A 19,137-nucleotide genomic window follows, 5' to 3' on the forward strand; every position below is an offset into this window, starting at 1 on the left:
ATCCATAGGAGGAAAAGCACGCACAGTAACTAATGGCCACCACCAAAGGGAAAAAATTTTTTAAAAGGGTGAAATTTTATTGCTAGCACAACTTGGATGACTTTATAAAATGAGTTTTGTGCCTCAGGTGTCTGGCCTGAACATCTGAATTCTCCTATTTCTCAAGGTGTCTGTCAGTGGATCTACTTATTATTCATTTGGTCCATGCTTATGGATGAACTTGTACCCTCCAGTGATCAGGAAAAGTGACTTGATGCTAATCCCCAGAGAGGTGATAATTAGGCATTTCAAGTCTTTCTGGTTCCCATCAGTTTAATAACCACTCCTTTTTGTATCTTGAGATATTAATACATGATTATATTATAATTTGCAAGATGGTTCTATGTCTTCTTTTTCCTTCTTGCTACAAGACAAACACATACATATTGAATCTCTGTGTTTTTTCAGAATAATTCAAATATTTAAAACTTTGTTCTGAGCTTCTAATAATACTTTTAATAATGGCATGACTTCTTAATGATAATGATTACAAATCATAGTCATAACTAACACATACGGAGTCATTGCTAAGTGTTAGACTATCTAAATATTTCATAAGCCTAATCTCACTTAGTTTTCTCAACAACCTAATGAAATATGTACACTTTTTTTTTTTTTTGAGCTCAGATCAAGTGTAGAAATCTTCATAGTTGTAAATGTCAAGAGTAAAACCTTTCCATCATGGCTCAGAACTGATTCGTCTTTCATCTATACACATACCTCCTCCACCCTCATTCCAATGTCACTCATTAAGTCATCAGTTATACACTGTCATCTTGGCATACACAGCTACTGACGTAAGTCTTTACTGTTCTAAGTTACCTTTCCTTCTCAGAACTATGGAGATCATGCATCAGGTAGACCAGAAGGGCTTCTGATAATCAAATTTGGGCTATTTTCATCATCGATCCACTTCAGTAAGAGCAGATCTCAGAGAGCACTCATTCTTTTTATTCCACAGATGGGAAGATGATCCCCAAAGAGATATATAACTTGACCAAGATCACACAGCTTATAAACAGAAAACTTACAAGTTTAGAGCCTCAGTATATAAGACAACGCTAGAGAAATTTGATGGCATAGCTAACTGAACTTAAAACTCTTATTTTAAAATTGCAAGGCTCCATTAAATTATAACAGGTTCCTGTTGGGAGAGTGGAAATAATTGTGGACATTTCTCCTCACAGTTCCAAGCAATGCTCTTGCATATCTGGGACTCTAGTGAATGTCTGATAGACAAGTAAATGAATCAATAATAAAATAGAGACGAGGGATGCCTGGGTGGCTCAGTTGGTTAAATGTCTGCCTTTGGGATCCCAGGATACTGGGATTGAATCCCATGTTGGGCTCCTTGCTCAGAAGGGAGTCTGCTTCTCCCTCTCCCTCAGTCCCTCCCCTTGCTTGTGCTCTCTCTCTCAAATAAAAAAAAAAAAAAATAAATAAATAAATAAATAAATAAATAACTTTAAAAATTCAAAAAAATACAGAGGAAAAGCTAATGCCATAGTAATTTAGAATAACTATTTCTTTATTATCTTCAAGCATATTCGAAGTATTAAAGTGAGGGTATCTGTTGATACTATGTAGTATGATTTCAGAGTTTTGCATTGTTGACTATGTGTGGATCATCTGTGTTCCATTTTAATTTTTCTATTGAAAATGTGTGATGTGTTTTGTATTACCTTTATCTGGATTTGCCCTGGTGCCTGAGATGCAGGATCGAAGTGTTTGGCTGGTAGGAGTTGAGAATGAATTGCCCAAAAGCTGTGACACTTTGGCATGTAGATGATTTGAGCTGAAAACAATCAAGGCTCAAACACTCAGGAAGAAAATTTGACTTTTCCCTAACTGCCTAAAGGAAGTTAGAGGACCTGCTCCACAAATAGAGTTATGACCGTCGATGGTGAATATACCGCATTTACTCTTTTGTCTTTGAACTTTTCATATATGCGGGATTCCTATACATCCAAAATTAACATTGATCTTCTCCTATTAATGTCTCACATCAATTTAACTTTTAGACCAATCAGAAGAATCTTGAAGGGTAGAGAAAATTTCCTCCTCAACAAGCATATTGAGTAGAAAAGAAAACAAGCATTCACGTGGCAGCAGGATAACTCCTTGGACTGTCTGATTTCTCTATTTGCTTGCTGTTCAGAAGAACACCTTTAAAAAAAAAAAGATTTTATTTATTTACTTGAGGTAGAAAGAGAGAGAAAGAGCACAGCAGGAGTAGCTGCAGAGTGAGAGGAAGAAGCAGACTCCCCGCTGAGCAGGGAGCCTAATGCAGGACTCGATCCCAGGACCCTGAGATCATGACCTGAGCAGAAGGGAGACACTTAACCCACTGAGCCACCCAGGGGCCCCCAGAACAGCTCTATGAAACTGCTCCTCATACATTTTTTCTTGCTTCGGGAAATCAGATCATGGTTCCGATCTAACAGTGTGGCTTTCACACAAACTTTGGGCTATCTTGGCAGTGTTCCCATGTGTAGATCATTGAGAATTGACTAAAATATATACATTTTCCTTTATGATAATCAATAGCAATATGGTTGTAAAGAAAATTAAGTTGCTTTCTCCTTGAGGTGTGAAGAAATTGAATTTATAAAACTGTGGTGTCAAATTCTTTGGGAAAAAAATAACACTACAACACTGATTCTATCACTCCATTTGTTCTTCATTATCTGAAGTCTAAATTCACATCTTCCAAGCCCTAGTCCCAACATTATTATCACCCTTAAATCCCACTTCTTACATATATATGCTATGCAAGGCCAAACTGGACTATAATAATTTCCTGGACATTCACTATATTTTCAGTTCTTCTTCTCTGTAGGCATTTTCTGACCACCCTACCAAAAATATCATCCTTTATTATTTTTTATTTCCTTGCTATCCTTTTTCTTCTTGACCCTGCTTTCTTTTTTTTTCCCCATAGCACTGACATTATATGATATATTTGCTTATTTCTGCCATTTAGCACCTGGAAGACTGCTCAATCAGTATTTGTTGAATGAATGAATAATTTTCTAAACCATCAAGTAACTTCAATTCTCCAAATTGAAAAAAAAACACCTCATTTTTCAGGAGCTTTAGAGTGGTATGGTGGGTCAGTTCGTACTTAGCAGGCTTTGCAGTTTAAGAAGGTTTTCGTTTGTTGTTGTTTTTTAATTTTATTCAGAAATGACTGTGTCTATTAGGGAAACTTACCACCAGTTCTAACAAATTGACCACCATCAATTCTAGGAAGTTTTATACAGTTTCTTGTACCTAACAAGGATTTTTGGTCACTTACTGCCATGCTGTCAAAGAAAGCCAGATGTGGCTTGAATGGGAATGAAACTCTCTGATATATTATTTACACTGTGTTTTTATTTTGCCCATCGGTGGTGGCCTGTGATGACTAAGTAGCATTATGTACCAGTGGGAAGTTGCAGACCTATTGCTATAGCAGCCAAGAGACTTTATATCTATTTGGGATTTCGATGAAGCATTTCCTTAAAACTGAATTAAGCCAGTTAGAGATAGCATTATTTTTTCTAAATTAAAAAAAAATCCTACAAAGAATTAAAAGAACAGTATAATGCATACACATATATCTTTCCCCTAGTAGTTCTAATTTTTATCAGTTTGTCACATTTGCTCTAAAATTTTTATCAATATATACATTTTAAATTCATACCTTTTTTGCTGAGATATTTGAAATTAAGTTGCAAACATAATGATATTTTACTGTAAATACTTCAACATGTATTTCATGAGAACAAGGACTTCTTTTTATATGAACACAATATCATCTCCATATCTAGGAAATTGCATTTTAACACAATTATATCTAATATACAGTTTCATTCAAATTTCTCCCTTTGTCCCAGCCATGTGTGTTCTTTTTAATTGTGTGAATGTGGCTTTTATAATTTGTTAGTTTGCAACTAATCAAGGATCTCAGTTTGCATTTAGTTGTCATGTCTCTTTAGTCTCCTTTTACCTTCTTTTTTTAAAAGATTTTATTTATTTATTTGGGAGAGAGAGAGGAGAGGGAGAAGCAGACTGCACTGAACGGGGAGCAGAATGTGAGGCTCGATCCCAGGACTCCAGGATCGTGACCTGAGCCAAAGGCAGATGCTTCACCAACTGAGCCCCCCAGGTTCCCCTAGCCTCCTTTACCTATAGCCATTCATTTGTCTCTTCTCTTCTTTTCCCTGTTTTTATTTTATTTTGTTTTTTCTTTTATAAACTTTGTAAGTTTGTCAAATCCAGGGCAATTGTTTTGTGAAATATATATATATATATTTTGTTTTGTTTTGTTTTGTTTTATGAAATATTCTACAGTCTGGACTTGTTTTCTCATGACTAGTTTCAGGTTAATCTTTTTCCAGATAGCGCCGGTGGGTGGTATTGCATACTTCCCATTGCATCTTAGCAGAAGATTGATGATGCTAATTTGACCCATTACTGGTGATGCTTACTTTGGTCCCTTGGGAAAGACATTTTCAGTATTCTAAAAATACCTTTTTTCCCCTTTGTAATCAATAAATAATAGGTGAAATTTCGAGAATGTGAGAATCCTTTCATCCCATGCTTTTTATCGTCATTTGGTGATTCTTGCATAAGTCATCATTTGGTGATTCTTACACTGTGTTTGCAAATTGATGATTTTCTAATTTTAGCAGTCCTTCTACACATAATAGCTAGCATTCTTTTGTTACAGAAAGTTGTTCTCTCTCCATACCCCTATACTTTTATTTTTTAATTTTTAAGATTTTAAGTAGGCTCCATACTGGACATGGAGCCCAATACAGAACTTGAACTCATGACCCCGAGATCATGACCTGAGTTGAAATCCAGAATTGAATGCTTAGCTGACTGAGCCACCCAGGTACCCCTTGACTTTTTTTTTTTTTAAAGCAATGTTATAATTTATTTCCTGTTGTTTTTTTTTTTTTTTTTAGAAAAATGTCCCAGTTGTCCCACATTTGGCCAGTTGGATCTTTGAAGCTATTCCCTAAGGCTTTTTGTTAGGTTCCCATTCATCACTGAGTGCTTTCTTGCTTTCTGACACTTTGAGAACATTTAGCTTCATCAGTGATTTTCCTTGCCTCAGCCATTTCTCCAAGGAACTCTGGTTCCTTTATGTGGAGAATGGTATTTAGAAACCAAGATCTTGGCACTAGATGAACACAATGATGTTAGGGTGGGCATGAGCAATTTTCACTTCTATTATATACAGTTCAGTTCCATTCTTCTTACTCTTGTTCCCACTTGTTTAATTTTGGATTTCATATAATAATAGCATTTTCTTCTCTTGTATTTTCTTCAGCTAAGTATTTAACTTCAAATGCTGCTACTGAAAATTCTCCATGATTCCTAAGGATTGGCAGAGAATGAGATTCTTTCTTTCTTTATCTGACAGTGTGAAAGCCCTAAAATGTTAAACTCCACTCAAGTCTCAGTCACCTCTGTTTGTCTTTCATCTGATTTTTTACAGATGTTTTTAAGTTCCCAAAATAAATCGGGATATTCAGTGAACCACAATATCTGAAAGATAAAGCAAGTGCTTACCTGTTTGCTTTGCCATCTGCTCTGTTTTGGATTGGGTAAGTACATATTCAATCCCCCCAAACAGCATGAATGTCTCAAATTCCCACAGTGACTGGCTTCAGTTCCATCTGGTTGATTCTTGTTATTTCATTACAACTGTTCAGATTTATAAACCCAGCAATTAAAAAAACCTTAGACATGTTAATACCTATGTTGCCCTTAACTACCATGACTCAAAAAAAGTGCGAAAGGTTTTGCAAGACATTGTTTCGTTGAGGGGACTATTATTATTTTAATGGAACATGTTATACATGTATATTATTTTAAAAGGTTTCTTTCTTTTTGGCTTTGTCAGGCCTTCATTTACAAATAGAAGATTAACTATACTTTATTTTAATTGTTCCAAATGTGATGAAGGTGAAAAGCAACAATACAAGTTCCAGCCTTTCCCTCCCTCTATCAATGTTTCTATGCAAAGATTAGGAGTGTCTGTGACTAGTTCTAGAGTGATAATTCCAATTGGCTCAGGTCCATTAACTGCAGGGAAAAACACCTGGCAAGGAGGTTGGTAGCAGCCCATTCTTGTTAACCTTTCAGCCTTCACAATAACTATCAGCAGGCACTGAGTAAGGGCCTCTAATAAACTGGCATTGAAGCTGCTGACAGCTAATAACTTTTTATGGGTTTCCAGAACTAAGTGAAAGAAAATGTTCTGATTAATTAGAATCGAAGAGTTTTTAAATCCCTTAATCCTAGAATTGGATAATTTTAGACATGTAAAATAGAATAAAGATCCATGTGTTCTCTCAGAAAACATTTTCCTGCAAGTAAAATGGATGTTCAAAGTTTACTATTTTATACTTTCATCCAGTTTAATTTTCAGCCACTGAGCTCTTTTATTTTAGTAAGAGTGAAAATAGCTAAGAAATGGGAAACGGCACCAACTTTAGAGTTAGTTATAACTAGATTCTTCTCACCTGTAGCATAATTTCTGCTGATGAATTATGGAAACTCTTTATAATGCTCAGTACATGTAGATTAGGCCTCCGCCCTGCAGGGAGGAAGAAGAGAAGAGAATTTAGAGACAGAGAAGAGAATTCTTCCTTATTCTTCTCTTATTCTCTAAGAAGAGAATTTAAGGCTTCACTGACACCCTTCTCTCTGCTTTGCCTATGAGAAAACCAAACGGTTTGCTCATGGGCTACGTCCATAAAGAGAACCTATTTGCTACCGGTTGGTTAGTGGAGGTGAAGAGGCACCGAGGAGTCCAGGAGAAGGCCGGGGGGTGTGTGGGGTGGGGTGCAGGGGAGCTTAGCGATGCTCCTCCTGCAAAAGCCTGGTCAAGAAGCCACTTCCTTCTGTGTCAGCCCAGCAGCGCTCAGAAGGCGGACAGAGAGCAGCGGAGGCCGCCGTCCTGAGGCTGACTTGGGGCAAAGACGGTGGAACCATCCCTACACCACAGCAGGAGGTTCGGAGGGACCAGCCGCAGCTGACCACGCAGCAAGAAGGTCGTCAAGTTCTACCGACCATAATGGCCCAGGTTGGGGGGGAATAAAATGAAGAGTGAGGAGGGTTTCCAGGGACAGTGAGTGGAGACCCGGGTCAGAAGAAACCGCCCAGTCCTTCATCTTCTCTGCGCCTTCTTTACACCTCGTGACAGCGTTTACCTCCGATCGCTTCTGGTCCTCAAATGTGTGGGTTTCTTCCCCCATCAAGCAGTTCTATAACCCTGGCTGAGGTGTGTCACAATCTAACTTCATTCTGACACTATCTGCAGGAGGTGACATTAGATCCCGCAGGCTCCGGGCTCAGTCTCACAAGAGGCTTCCTGCTTCAGGGGACAACTGCGAGTAGTAGGTCTCCAGGTTACCCACACTTGGCTACAAGTTGGAGGTTCATGACCTCCTTCCCCTTGGATTTTTTTTTTTTTTAATGTTCTAGAGAGGCTCGCAGAACTTAGGAAATATTTACTTAGGTTTACCAATTTATTAAAGGATATGATAAAGTGTGCAGATGAACAACTAGGTGGAGACATACAGAGGATGAGGTCTGGGAAGGGGGTTCCTGAATACAGGAGCTTCTGTGCCCAGACAACTGCGGTACCTCACCCTCCTGCTGTCCATGTGTTCACCAGCCTGGAAGTTCTCTGAATCCTGGACTATTGGGATTTTTATGGAGGTTTCCTCATGTAGTTATGACAGATCATTAACTCCATTCTTCTCCCCTTTCTGATGTGGGAACAGGGTGTGTGTGTGTGTGTGTGTGATGGGACTGAAAATGCCGAACTTGGAATCATGGCTTGGTCTTTCTGGTGATCAGCTCCCATCCAGGAGCCCACTCAGTAGCCTCCTTAGAAAAAGAGACGCTCCTAGTACTCTTGTCACTTAGCAGTTGGCAAGGGTCCTGGGAGCCCTGTGCCAGGAACCAGGGGTAGAGATCAATATGTGTATATTAGCTGTTATCGCCCAGGACCTTAGTAGAGGGAGGTGAAGGCGCCACACCGCTTTCCATCTTCTCACCCAGTCTTTAAGAGCCTGGTGAAAACCGTTCTCTTAGCTGTTTGTGTATGGGAAGTAAGATGCTGCAGAAACAAATTAACTAAAATCCTTTGTTCTCAGCACAGAAGGGCCTTTGAAATTTAAAAAAAAAAATTTCAAGTTTGCAAATATTTACTAGTGGAAAAAAAATAAGTAGGAGAATACTTTGAGATATTAACTGTAGTTCTTTATAGTCGGTGACACTTGTTCTAGAGAAGGCAGCTACAATATTTCACATTAATGTTTCAGGGAGTGGGTATAACCAGTATCAGAAATAAGAGGGAAAATATTAAGCAACTTTTGAAAGGACCTTTGAAATTCCTCATTAGGGGAAAAGCCTTTTGGACTTTTCCAAAGCTAAAAAACAATCAATGGAATTGTAAGAACATGTGATTGACAGAATCAGTATTTTCTGTGCTCTCCGATTCAATAAAAATCTAAGTGGACTGAGAAGAGGATAAGCAAGAACATTCACCTATAGTAGCCCCTGAGTTCTGTTGGTCTGCCCTTGCTTGAGAAATGGGGAGGCGTAGACAGACCCGATTTCACAGCAAGATCCATTTCCCCTTTCTCACTGCATCCCATGATCCAGACCTCCCCCTTTGTTCCCAGAATCGTGTGGACACAAAAGTCAGGGTGGGGGACATGTGTAAGATGAGAGAACCTGGAGCAGCCTCACAGTTTCCCACAACTCATAGTGGTGACGAGCCTCTGGTGGCTTCCGTGCCTTCTGGGGACCATAGAAGTACTAGAAGGAGCCCAGCCTGGAGAGTTCCTCCAGGGAGGAGCATGAGAACATGCCAGAGGCCACCTGCCTTGGTCAGCATCTGAGGATTCAATGGAATGTGTTCATCTCAGAGGGTGCAGACAGGAAGAGCTCCTGAGTAAGGACCAATACCCTCCCCTCGCTCCCCAGTACCAAAGCATTAGGTAAGAACCCTAGATTTATGGCAACACCCCTGGAATAAAGGATATGGTTTGACTTGGTTAAGATTTTATTTTAGTCACCTGATCAAATGGAGACTGAAAATATAAAATTAAGTTGGAGTATTGAAAAATAAGCAAATTCACAATTCTTGTCCACCTGGGTTTTGTGGAGTAAGATCCATACTGATTACATTTTGTATTTATGTTATTTGCGTGTCAGCTTCAATAAATTCTATTAGAATGTGAATTCCCAAAGGATAGTGGTTACTTCTCTCATCTTTCTGACTTCCAGGTGTCTTGAAAATACTAGGAGCTTAATCCAAAGGCTGCATGAAGGAGAAGCAAAACAGAGGAGCCTAACAACTTGGGCTCATGGATATCCAGTCTCAATATCCAATAGAGCTTTACTTTTGAAGTACTGTCTTCACTTAGTTTCCAACATTCTTGGCTCATCGAACCTTCTTTCTACCTTCTTGTCAACTCTTATTTTCTTGAGCTGGTTTCTCCTCTCTTAATCTCGTGCAATCTCCAGGTTATGGTTTCCACCTGTGTGCTGACGACTCATGCATTTATGTATCCGGCTCATGTTTCTTTCCTTATCTTCAAATGCCCCCTTAACTTTTGCATCTGGATGTCTAATAGGCTCCTAAAACTGACCCTGTCTACCACTGAGCTCCTGACGTATTCCCACATGCCAACCGCTCTGGCGTTTTGTTGCCATCTCAGCAAGTGACAGTTTTCTATTCCCAGCTTCTCAAACCAAAATGCCTGGTGATGTGCCTGACTACTCTTTCTCTCTTCAGCCTCATATCCAAGTCCAGAGGGAAATAAATCTCTTTGGTCCTACCTTCAAATATACCCAGCATCTGTCTTCATGTCTTCATGTCTACTGCTACCACCCAAGTCCAAGCTACCATCTTCTCTTGCCTAGATGATTGTAACAGCATCCCAGCTGGCCTGTCTTGTCAAATTTGTCGTCCTGTAGACATTTATCAACAACGGTGGCCAAAGTGATCCTATTAAATTATCATCAGATTAGTTCACTCATCTGCACCAAATTTTTCCATAACTTTCTTAAAAAATTTATTTATTTATTTATTTATTTATTTATTTATTTATTTATTTATTTATTTATTTAAGAGAGCAAGCATGGAGGGAGAGGGAGAAGCAGGTTCCCTGCTGAGCAGAGAACCCAATGTGGGCTCCATCCCAGAACCCTGAGCCAAAGGCAGGTGCCTCACCAACTGAGCCCCCAGGCCCTCCATGGCTTTCTAATTCAGAGTAAAACTCAAAAGCCTCACTGTAACTCCTTCTATGTGATCTGGCTCCACATGACCTCTCAACCTTCAATTTTTCCTCTTAGGACATCGGCAACTCTGGCTTCCTTGTCCTTCCCACACATATCAGATGTATTCAGGAAGTCCTCTGCACTAAGTACTCTCACAGTTTGGAACATCCTTCCCTATTACATTGACATGGTTAAAGCTCCCTCACCTCCTTTGTATTTTTACTCAAAACCCAGCTTTTAATAAGACTTTACTGGCCACGTGATCTAAAATTTTAATGCTTACCTTCACATTTCATAGGGCTTTCTCTGTTTTATAATTCCTTCTTAGACCACACCATTTAGTCTCATATATTTTACCTTTTTATCTTGTTTATCGTCTGTCTCCTGCTTGACAGTGTTCTGTTCACTACATGATGTCTTGCCCCACAATAGTGCTTGACATATGGCAAGTACTCAGTAAATATTCGTTGAATAATCATTTAGTAAATAATGAGTATTTACTAAATCATCATCAGGTTCTTTTTTAGTTATATTAATTCATGGCCACATTAAAAAAGAACTATTTCACTAACAAAATTTTTCAACATGGTGTTTATTCATCACAGAACCCAACATTAAGAATGCTTCTGTAGCACAACTTTGCATATGATAAAGTATTACTTTTCTCCTAGTAAATATACTTTCTGAGCACAATGCTATCTGGAAAAAGCTCTGTTAGTAATTAACATGAAGGTTATTTTGCCTCATTATAAATTGGTTCTTTATCCTAGAATGGTTTTTGGACCAAATCATAAAATAAGCATTTTGCTTTTGAATAAAGGCTGTATCTTGTAGACTATTTTCTGTTTGCTTTGTTGTTGCGGTTTTTTTTTTTTTTTTTACTTACCTTGTTCTCTTGTGCTAGGATTTTTAACCTCCTCGTTTCTATCCACAGAAACCTATGTCTTAAGAGTGAAATATTCTTAATACTTCCTAAATTAATTTTCTTATCAATAAACTGATTTTTTTCGGCAGCCTGTGCACTATCAGGGAAGGAGAGAAGGACAATACTCTCTCTGAATGAAGGAGAATATGATGTTGGAGGCACGAGTAATGGAATTTTAATCTACCTTCCAATGCTTCAAAGCCCCACAGAGAATGGGGGAGGAAGCTTGCTGCAAATATAAACAGGAAAAGCAAGGGCAGACTGGCTGTAGCCTTGCTCAGCATTTGGTAATTCTGTAGGAAGCTAATGTTTCCAGGCTGCTCTGGCCAATATGCCACAGCTCGGCACAGGCATTCGGTTTGGTGGAGAGAGGATGTGATATCATTGACACAAGTGCATGCCTCTTTCAGTTTCAGAACGCATGGGCCTTGGATTAAGACCACAAAGGAACCTAGTATGTTGAGAGCAACCTGGGGCCAACGATAAGACATGTGGCAGCAGCTGTGAGGGGTCTGCAGAATCAGGGAGTGGAGGGAAGAGTGTCAGCTTGGAGGGTTAAGAGGTCCGACCAAGCTGAGGAGTTTAAGATCCCCGCGTACAGCCATCTAACAACTGGACCAACTCTTAGTGATCACTCCCAGAGATTAGCTTGGGGTGAGGAACCTCCCTGTCCCAGGGCCCAAGGCCAAGTAAAGTGTCCCCACTGGTATACAACACACCTGGGGGCAGCAAATTGTAGCCCAGAGCAAGGATAGCTTCCTGCCTATTTCCATGTGTCCTATAAGCTGAGAATGGCTTTTACAGTTTTAAATGGTTGAAAAAAATATTTTATAGCAGCCCTTGAATGATATATGAAAATAGTATTTCATAGAAAGCCTTCACAAATAAGGCTTTATTGGAACGCAGCCATACTCGTCATTTACCTCTTGACTACGGTCACTTTCCTCCTGCAGAGTTGAAGCATTGCAGGAGGGTCTATATGGCCAGGAACGCCCCAAATATACCGTCTGACCATTTAGAGGTCGAGTTTGCCCACTCTGGCGTGCACCGTCTTGGAAGGCAGCCTCAGGAGAAAGAGAAGAATCTGAAAAACCGAGTTATAACCTCAAAGGGACGGAGTTACACCCCCAGAGGCCACTGAACTATTGAATTCATTGCATTTAATTGAGACAAAAATTACGATTGGCCGGCAATCCTGGGGAGGCCCGTGCTTCCCACATTACTATGATTTTAAAAGAGAAGAAATTGGGTGCCTGGGTAGCTCAGTGGTTGAGCGTCTCCCTTTGGCCCAGGGCGTGATCCCGGGGTCCTGGGATGGTGTCCCCCAATGGGCTCCCTGCACGGAGCCTGCTTCTCCCTCTGCCTGGGTCTCTGCCAGTCTCTCTCCGTCTCTCATGAATAAATAAATAAAATCTTTTTTAAAAAAATAAAAGATAAGGGCAGCCCTGGTGGCATAGCGGTTTAGTGCCGCCTGCAGCCCGGGGTGCGATCCTGGAGACCAGGGATCGAGTCCCACATCCGACTCCCTGCATGGAGCCTGCTTCTCCCTCTGCCTGTGGCTCTGCCTCTCTCTCTCTGTGTGTCTCTAAGAATAAATAAATAAAATATTCAAAAATAAATAAAAGAGAAGAAATGGACATAGTTAAGAATTTATGTTAATTAAAGACACACCTGCATCAATAAGCCAAGAGGAAAGGAAAATGGAAGTAATCACCACTCCTTAAACTTAATCTTGAATTTAAACATCGCTATTGATTAGGGTTATCCTCTCTCTTATTAGATACATTGCAGGGATACCATTAATAAATGTTCCCTTACTCATTATGTATTTTCAGTGTTGAATAAAGTATTTTTATTTTACTTAATCCCTAAAAACAATTCTCAAGTCTGTGTAACTTCAAAGCCTCTACTTTTAAATTGAGAATAAGTTAAAGCTCCTAACCACTACTTCGCCCTACTTTGTACATTTGAAATACATTTTTTTTGTAAATGAGTTAATTTTTTCTCTCTCTCATTATTTTTAATAATTGTTGAGTTTTCTATACATAGATCCTTAAAGGCTTCAGTAGCCTACTCTTTTTTTTTCTCTAACCCTCAAGGTTAAATGGCCCAGTTTAGCTAGGCCAGCATTCTTCTTGGTAGAGGAGATAGTAACTCAGTGTACGGAGTTAACCTTGAAGTTATTCGATGTTAAATCAGTTTTACTTAGGGATGTTTTTTTTCACCCCCCCCTCCAAGGTCCCTTTTATTCTGTCAAACAATTTGCTGTCAAACTAAATGATGCATTTAAATACAATGACCAGAGATAATGACTGTGACAGGGGAGAGGCCAGAACAATTGCTACCGTAATGTCATTCTGATCCGAATGACCCTGTTATGTTGGAGTCATGATAGGAGGGGTGTCAAGTCATGGTAACTCACCACTTTTTTCAGCCAAATAATGGAAGTTTCTGGTGGACCAGCTTTTAAAGAAAAGTTGCCTAAGGGGTAAAGTATATTTTATAAGACAGGCTCAGGAATGATGACAATACCAGCCATGAGTAGAATGTATGTAAGAACAACATACTCAAGTTGATCATTGAACCGAATGAGATTCAGATCTGTTTCTTACTGGGACTTATACAGCACGGGAAAATAATGAGCAAGAACAATTGTGGCTACCAGAATGTCTTGGCTATGTTCTGAAATAAAATGATACTTTACAAGATATTTTTCAAAGACAGTTGGGTTTATGAACTTAGAAGTTGGATTTTTATAGAGGAAAAAAGTAATTGCAGAGCTTTCAGACTACATGATAGTCTAACAGAATGATATCCTTTCTTCCCTTTCTCCCTTCCTGTATTCCTTCCTTTCTTATTTCCTTCCCCTTCTTTCCTTCCTACTTCCTTCCTTCCCTCCCTCCTTCTTTCCTCCCCACCCTCTTTTATTAAGATGAGAATATCTTAGAGGCTATTATTATTTGGCTAACTTGCATAAAGGAAGAGCTTATAATTTTACCTTCCAGGTGTCAGTCGTATGAATTTAGCACCTATATATATTTGATTTCAATTAATTAATCTCCAAAAGAAATGGTCTATACTTTACAACTTCTGCCATTTTTTTCATGCATCATTGACCAGATTTTTTTTTTTGCCTTATAAGCCACTAGAAAAACATCAGAAAGTTTGATTTCTTAAATTTTGTTCAGTGATACTCTCTATATATTCTTAATTGATTTCAAAGCAGAAAGTTCATAATCTTCCTCCTATTTCTTTTTCTCCCATTTAATATGCAACCTAATCTTAATGCATGAATATGGAGTCTGTTGAGGCTAGAGTTTGATTTTGCGATCTTTTGTGGCCTTGGATATTTTTCCTTTAATAAGAAGAATGATATTTTTGTTTTATACCCAGAAGCCACATTTAAAGTACATTATCTATCAAAACTCATCAAATAACCAATTTGCATGTCTTTATGTCATTTATATATCCTTTTCTCAATAATAGAATATGTAATTTTCTTTTATTTATCTGAAATATTAATCCTACATTCTGTAGCAAAGAAAAAATTTTTTTTGCCTTTACTTTTTCAAGTTCTCTCCTGGGACCCCTGTAACAAAAGACAGATTGACAAGAGAAAAAAACAGGAGTGTATTCGTGTTGCAAGATTTCTTCTCCTTTGGTGCCCACAGTTCTTGGCCACACTGCTTTGAAGAATGAAGAGGTGGACCAGACAAAGAGTGGTGGGCAGCAAAGCAACATTTATTGAGCAATAACACAGAGCTCCCAAGGAGGGAGGGGACCCATGAGGGTTGCCACTGGAGTTTCTAAATCTAGGGATTTTTATGGAGTCTTTGGTGTGGGTTATTCTAATCTGATAAGCCCTCCATGTGCCTGTCACTCAATCAGGTTTTTGTCCAGGCACTCATCCACCTATTTACCTCTCAGGTAGTTGTTCACATGGGAGAAAGTGGAGGACTCCTTCCAGGGGGGGTGTAAAATCCATTTAAGGGTAGTTTCATCTTATGGCAGGGCCCCTTGTCCCTGCCTGCTTTTCTTCTACTATGTTTATTAGTATGTATAACTCATCTGTACAGGGGACATACCCAGGGAAGGATGACTGACTCTTAGATGTGGCTTCGAATTTAGGCTTAAATACCATCTTCCGCTAAAGACAAAGGGAAGAAGGTGCAAGGAAGGCCGGTTGTAGGGAGGTAACAAGGAACAGTATGGTAAACAAGAGTAAGGTTTGTGGGCACCTGGGTGGCTCAGTGTTTGAGCGTCTGCCTTCAACTTAGTTTGTGATCCTGGGGTCCTGGGATCGAGTCCCACATCAGGCTCCCTGCAGGGAACCTGCTTCCCCCTCTGCCTGTGTCTCTGCCTCTCTCATGAATAAATAAATTAATTAATTAAAAAAAGAGTAAGATTTGTTATTCAGATTTAAGTTGATCCCTCCCCCATCAATAGGAGTTTCTAGGGAGTCATCCTTTTGTTTTTCGGTCTACCTTTACATGTGGAGAGTTTCTTTATAAACGTAAATTTCCCTTGCAAAAGGGTAAGTTCTATTGTATTTTCAGAGCTTCTCTTGTGTCTGCTGTTTCTCAAAATAATCAGTTCAAAATAATCCTTATGTCAAAGTGGCATATTTTGGGGTGGCATATTTTCACACCCTTCACTCCCTTTTAGTTTCGATATTTATAACTCTTACTTTTATGATCAAAGGGAAAATAATTTTGAAGAAATGTCAACAGAAGTTAAAAGCAGTTTGTAAGAAGAAACTTCTATATAGGATATTTGAAGAAGTGGATTTAAATATTTAATAGTAACTAGTGAATTGCAACTTAAAAAAAGAACCAAAGTACTGAAAGCAAGTGAGCAAGAAAACATCCAGCTTTTCCTCTATTTGGTGACTTCTCCCATTGCATTTGACGGTATTTCCAGTCTTGCTTAAAGTGCTAAAGTAAAATTCAGCATAACTCTTCCTCCTAATTTTGGTACCAGTGATCGTCTCTATTTTCTGAAATGTTCTCACTTCTCTCTTACAGCACACTGTTGTTGATTTTCTTCCTATCTCTAAGCTCTTCCATGTCTTTATTTTCCCCTTCAATGAGTATTTTTCTAAATGTGATTCTTTGTTAATCTGCATGCATAATAATCATTATAATTGGATTCCTACTAACAATGCTGCTTTTTGGCCCCCGGTTCCGGCCTTCTAAAGAGAAATCTCCTAGTGATGGAGCCTGAGAATCTGCTTATAGTTCCTCTGAGTGTGCCTGAAGCAGAGTGAAGTTTGAGATCTGCTACCTTAAATGATGGGCTATTTCAGAGTTTTCCCGCAATTTTCCTCAGTCACATCAGAAAACTCCCTCCTGCCCCCAAACACTCTTCACCTCTTCTGGGCTCCGTGCTGTGTCCCCTCCGGTCTCGTTCTTGAGTCTCAGGTTCTCCCTCGTGGCAGGGCTCACAGAAGTGTCGAATTCCCCTCGAATGTGGTCTTTGTCCTGCTTCTCCTTTGTCAGTGGTGGGCATCCCTTCTACCCGGACAGCTGCCAGTGCCAGGAAGGGGGAGGAACTCTCATTTCTGTCCTTTTTCCTAGATTCATTCACTAATAGTCTCCTATTAACTCTGCTTCCGACTCATGGTGTATTTTACCCAATTGTCTCTAGCACCACTTTTTTTTATGGTTTTTATTTATGTTTTATTTTTTTTGTGTTTTATGTTTCCTCTAGTCCCTAAGAAAGTCCCATGCCATCCCTTTCTGAGATTTTATACAAACTCTGTCACTTTTCTGATTAAATGCTTTCAATAGCCCCCATTTGTTTTTAGTGTAAAATATCACCTCCTGAGTGTGGCTTACAATGCCCTTCATGATCTGATCATTGTTTGTCTTTCCAATTTATTTCCCAGCACTCCAGTCTAATGCTTTATAATCTGGTCTTACTGAATTTCTTACAGTTCCTGTAGGATTCCCCACTGTTTCTTGTCTCTGGGCATTTATGGAGTACTCTTTCTTCCTGGAGACCTGTTGCCCACCCTGTCCACTGTGTAGGAAAGATGTTAGGGTTCAAAGCTGACGGCCAAGGAAGAATTCTTGAGACGTCTTGGTGCCAACAGGTGGTTTTGTTAGAGCCTGGGCACAGGACCCATGGACAGGACGAGCTGCTCTGGGGGGACCCATTATATACTTTCAAGTGGGAGGGGGTTAGGGAGAGCGTAAGCCTCTAAGGAATTTTGGAAGCAAAGTTTCCAGGACCTGGAGGGGGCCAGCTGTTGTTGAGAAAGGGTCATTTATTACTGCCTAATGAAGCCTGAGTCATGAGGCCCTTCAGACGGAGATCGGTGTGCCATGGGCTAGGGGGGTGATCGCCAGCATATATCCTGCGGGGTGTGGGGGGGAGGATAGAGATAAAGGAAGTTCCCAAGGAATTTTTATATGTTAAAGTAGGGGTTTGGCCTAAGATGGCCTCTTGCCCTCAGCAAGGTATCAACGTGGCGGCAGCTGAGCTCCCAGGGGAAGGTCACTCTGCCTGTTTCAAGGACTTGTCAAAGGGCTGTAGGGAGTGAGGAAATTTTCTTTTGCCTTTGCTTCCCGCATCGGTTTCTGCTGCTCACTCGGCCTGGCGTCTTCCGGAAGCCTCCCCCCACCCAGTGGTGCAGCACCACAGCGTGGCCCAGGCGTGAAGGAAGGAGCGGTACCAGCCAACACGACTCTGACGTTGCATTTCCCTCGTCGTAGTTTAAAGAGTTGAGTCCAACCGTCACCGGTAGCTCCCGAGGAGGCTCGGTATGGAAGGGATCCTCCAAACAGAATGTGATGCTAAGGTTAGTTCCGACGTCACCGTTCTCCGCTCAGAGGAGACAAACGGCTGGTGGGCACAAAGCTACGGCTCTGTTCTCCAGAAAGAAGGGCAAGTGCCGAAGAGGAGGGAATCCGCTGTGTTTATCAGGCTTTTCCCCCTAAAGACGGATACCCCAGGGCGCTGCTCAAGTGGCCTCCTCGCCAGTCCAGCCCTGGCTGCCTCCACCGTCTCCCCAGAGGCCCAGGGCTGGTTCCACAGTGAGCAGCACCCACCTGCAGGGCCCTCCCAGCCGAGGTCAACGTCCAGGCGTCCTGGGTTTGCTGCCTCTTAAGGGAGCCTCCTGCTACTTTGCATGCTACTTGTTTCCTGAGCAGGAGAAACACTGCTTAAAAGGATTAATTTGGCTGGTGCTCCAGAGAATTTGGAAGGTAAACAACTGTTTCTTTTTTGTCAATATGGCAATTAAGAACGAAGAGATTAAAGAAAGAAAAGTAAATGCAGCTTTTATTTCTACAGTAGACTGATAGGCTGGTGAGTCACTGCATAGGCAATGAGCACCAGAGTAGCTCGGGATTAACACACCAGTTCAGGGGGAAAGGTCTCTCTTCCTTCAACTCATTTCACCCCAAAGTTCCCAAACACAGCATAGACTGAAGCTTGCCAACTTAGAATTGGGAATTTGCGTTCGTTCATTTGATTGTGCTTAAGAATGTTTTTATGGCAGGGACATGTATCTGCATGAAAATTTGGTTTCAAGTGAAAGCAAATTTTTCCACAGCCAGAAGTGAAAAAATTAACAACTAAACTAATGAGAAAATTGTTTATTTTATTATACATGAGAAAAAATATAAACATATAATTATCGTATTAGAGTAAATGATCCACTAGGAGTATTACTAGTTGGTAGGAAATCATGGTCTCACAAAGTGACTACTAGTTCCGACTTTATTATCAGTTCACCAATCCATGAGCATGGCAAACTGCTGAATCTTTCTAAGACTTTTTCCTTATATTTTAGAGAGTGGCCTTCTTCACCATTGGTTGTTCAGGGCTATTATAATTCATTGTACTCCCTTATTGACACTTGACACATGATA

General features: G+C 40.1%; 2 long non-coding RNA genes and 2 other non-coding genes across 5 annotated transcripts in view; 1 reads left to right on the top strand and 3 right to left on the bottom strand.

Moving 5' to 3' along the window:
• Window positions 1-657: 657 nt before the first annotated feature.
• Window positions 658-727, bottom strand: LOC112641775 (small nucleolar RNA U2-30). Its single transcript, XR_003124837.1, has one exon. It is a non-coding gene; the product is annotated as a small nucleolar RNA U2-30 (small nucleolar RNA).
• A 141-nt stretch (window positions 728-868) lies between these two features.
• LOC112641782 (small nucleolar RNA U2-19) lies at window positions 869-949 on the bottom strand. Its single transcript, XR_003124838.1, has one exon. It is a non-coding gene; the product is annotated as a small nucleolar RNA U2-19 (small nucleolar RNA).
• Window positions 950-1,605: 656 nt separating this feature from the next.
• LOC112640862 (uncharacterized) lies at window positions 1,606-18,345 on the bottom strand. 2 transcript variants are annotated; one of them, XR_007407958.1, is made up of 4 exons: window positions 17,937-18,345; window positions 6,561-6,634; window positions 5,605-5,739; window positions 1,606-2,205 (listed from the first exon to the last, which is right to left on the bottom strand). It is a non-coding gene; the product is annotated as an uncharacterized LOC112640862 (long non-coding RNA). The 2 variants fall into 2 exon arrangements; XR_007407957.1 differs by lacking the exon at window positions 5,605-5,739 and having other exon boundaries at window positions 17,937-18,302.
• The window catches only part of LOC112640860 (uncharacterized), a 32,560-nt gene continuing 31,075 nt past the window's right edge, over window positions 17,653-19,137 (top strand). The window contains exon 1 of the long non-coding RNA XR_003124305.3: window positions 17,653-18,468. This is a non-coding gene — a long non-coding RNA (uncharacterized LOC112640860). The remainder of the gene's footprint in view (window positions 18,469-19,137) is intronic.

This window comes from Canis lupus, chromosome 33 (assembly GCF_003254725.2).
Source record: "Canis lupus dingo isolate Sandy chromosome 33, ASM325472v2, whole genome shotgun sequence".
Lineage (NCBI taxonomy): Eukaryota > Metazoa > Chordata > Mammalia > Carnivora > Canidae > Canis > Canis lupus.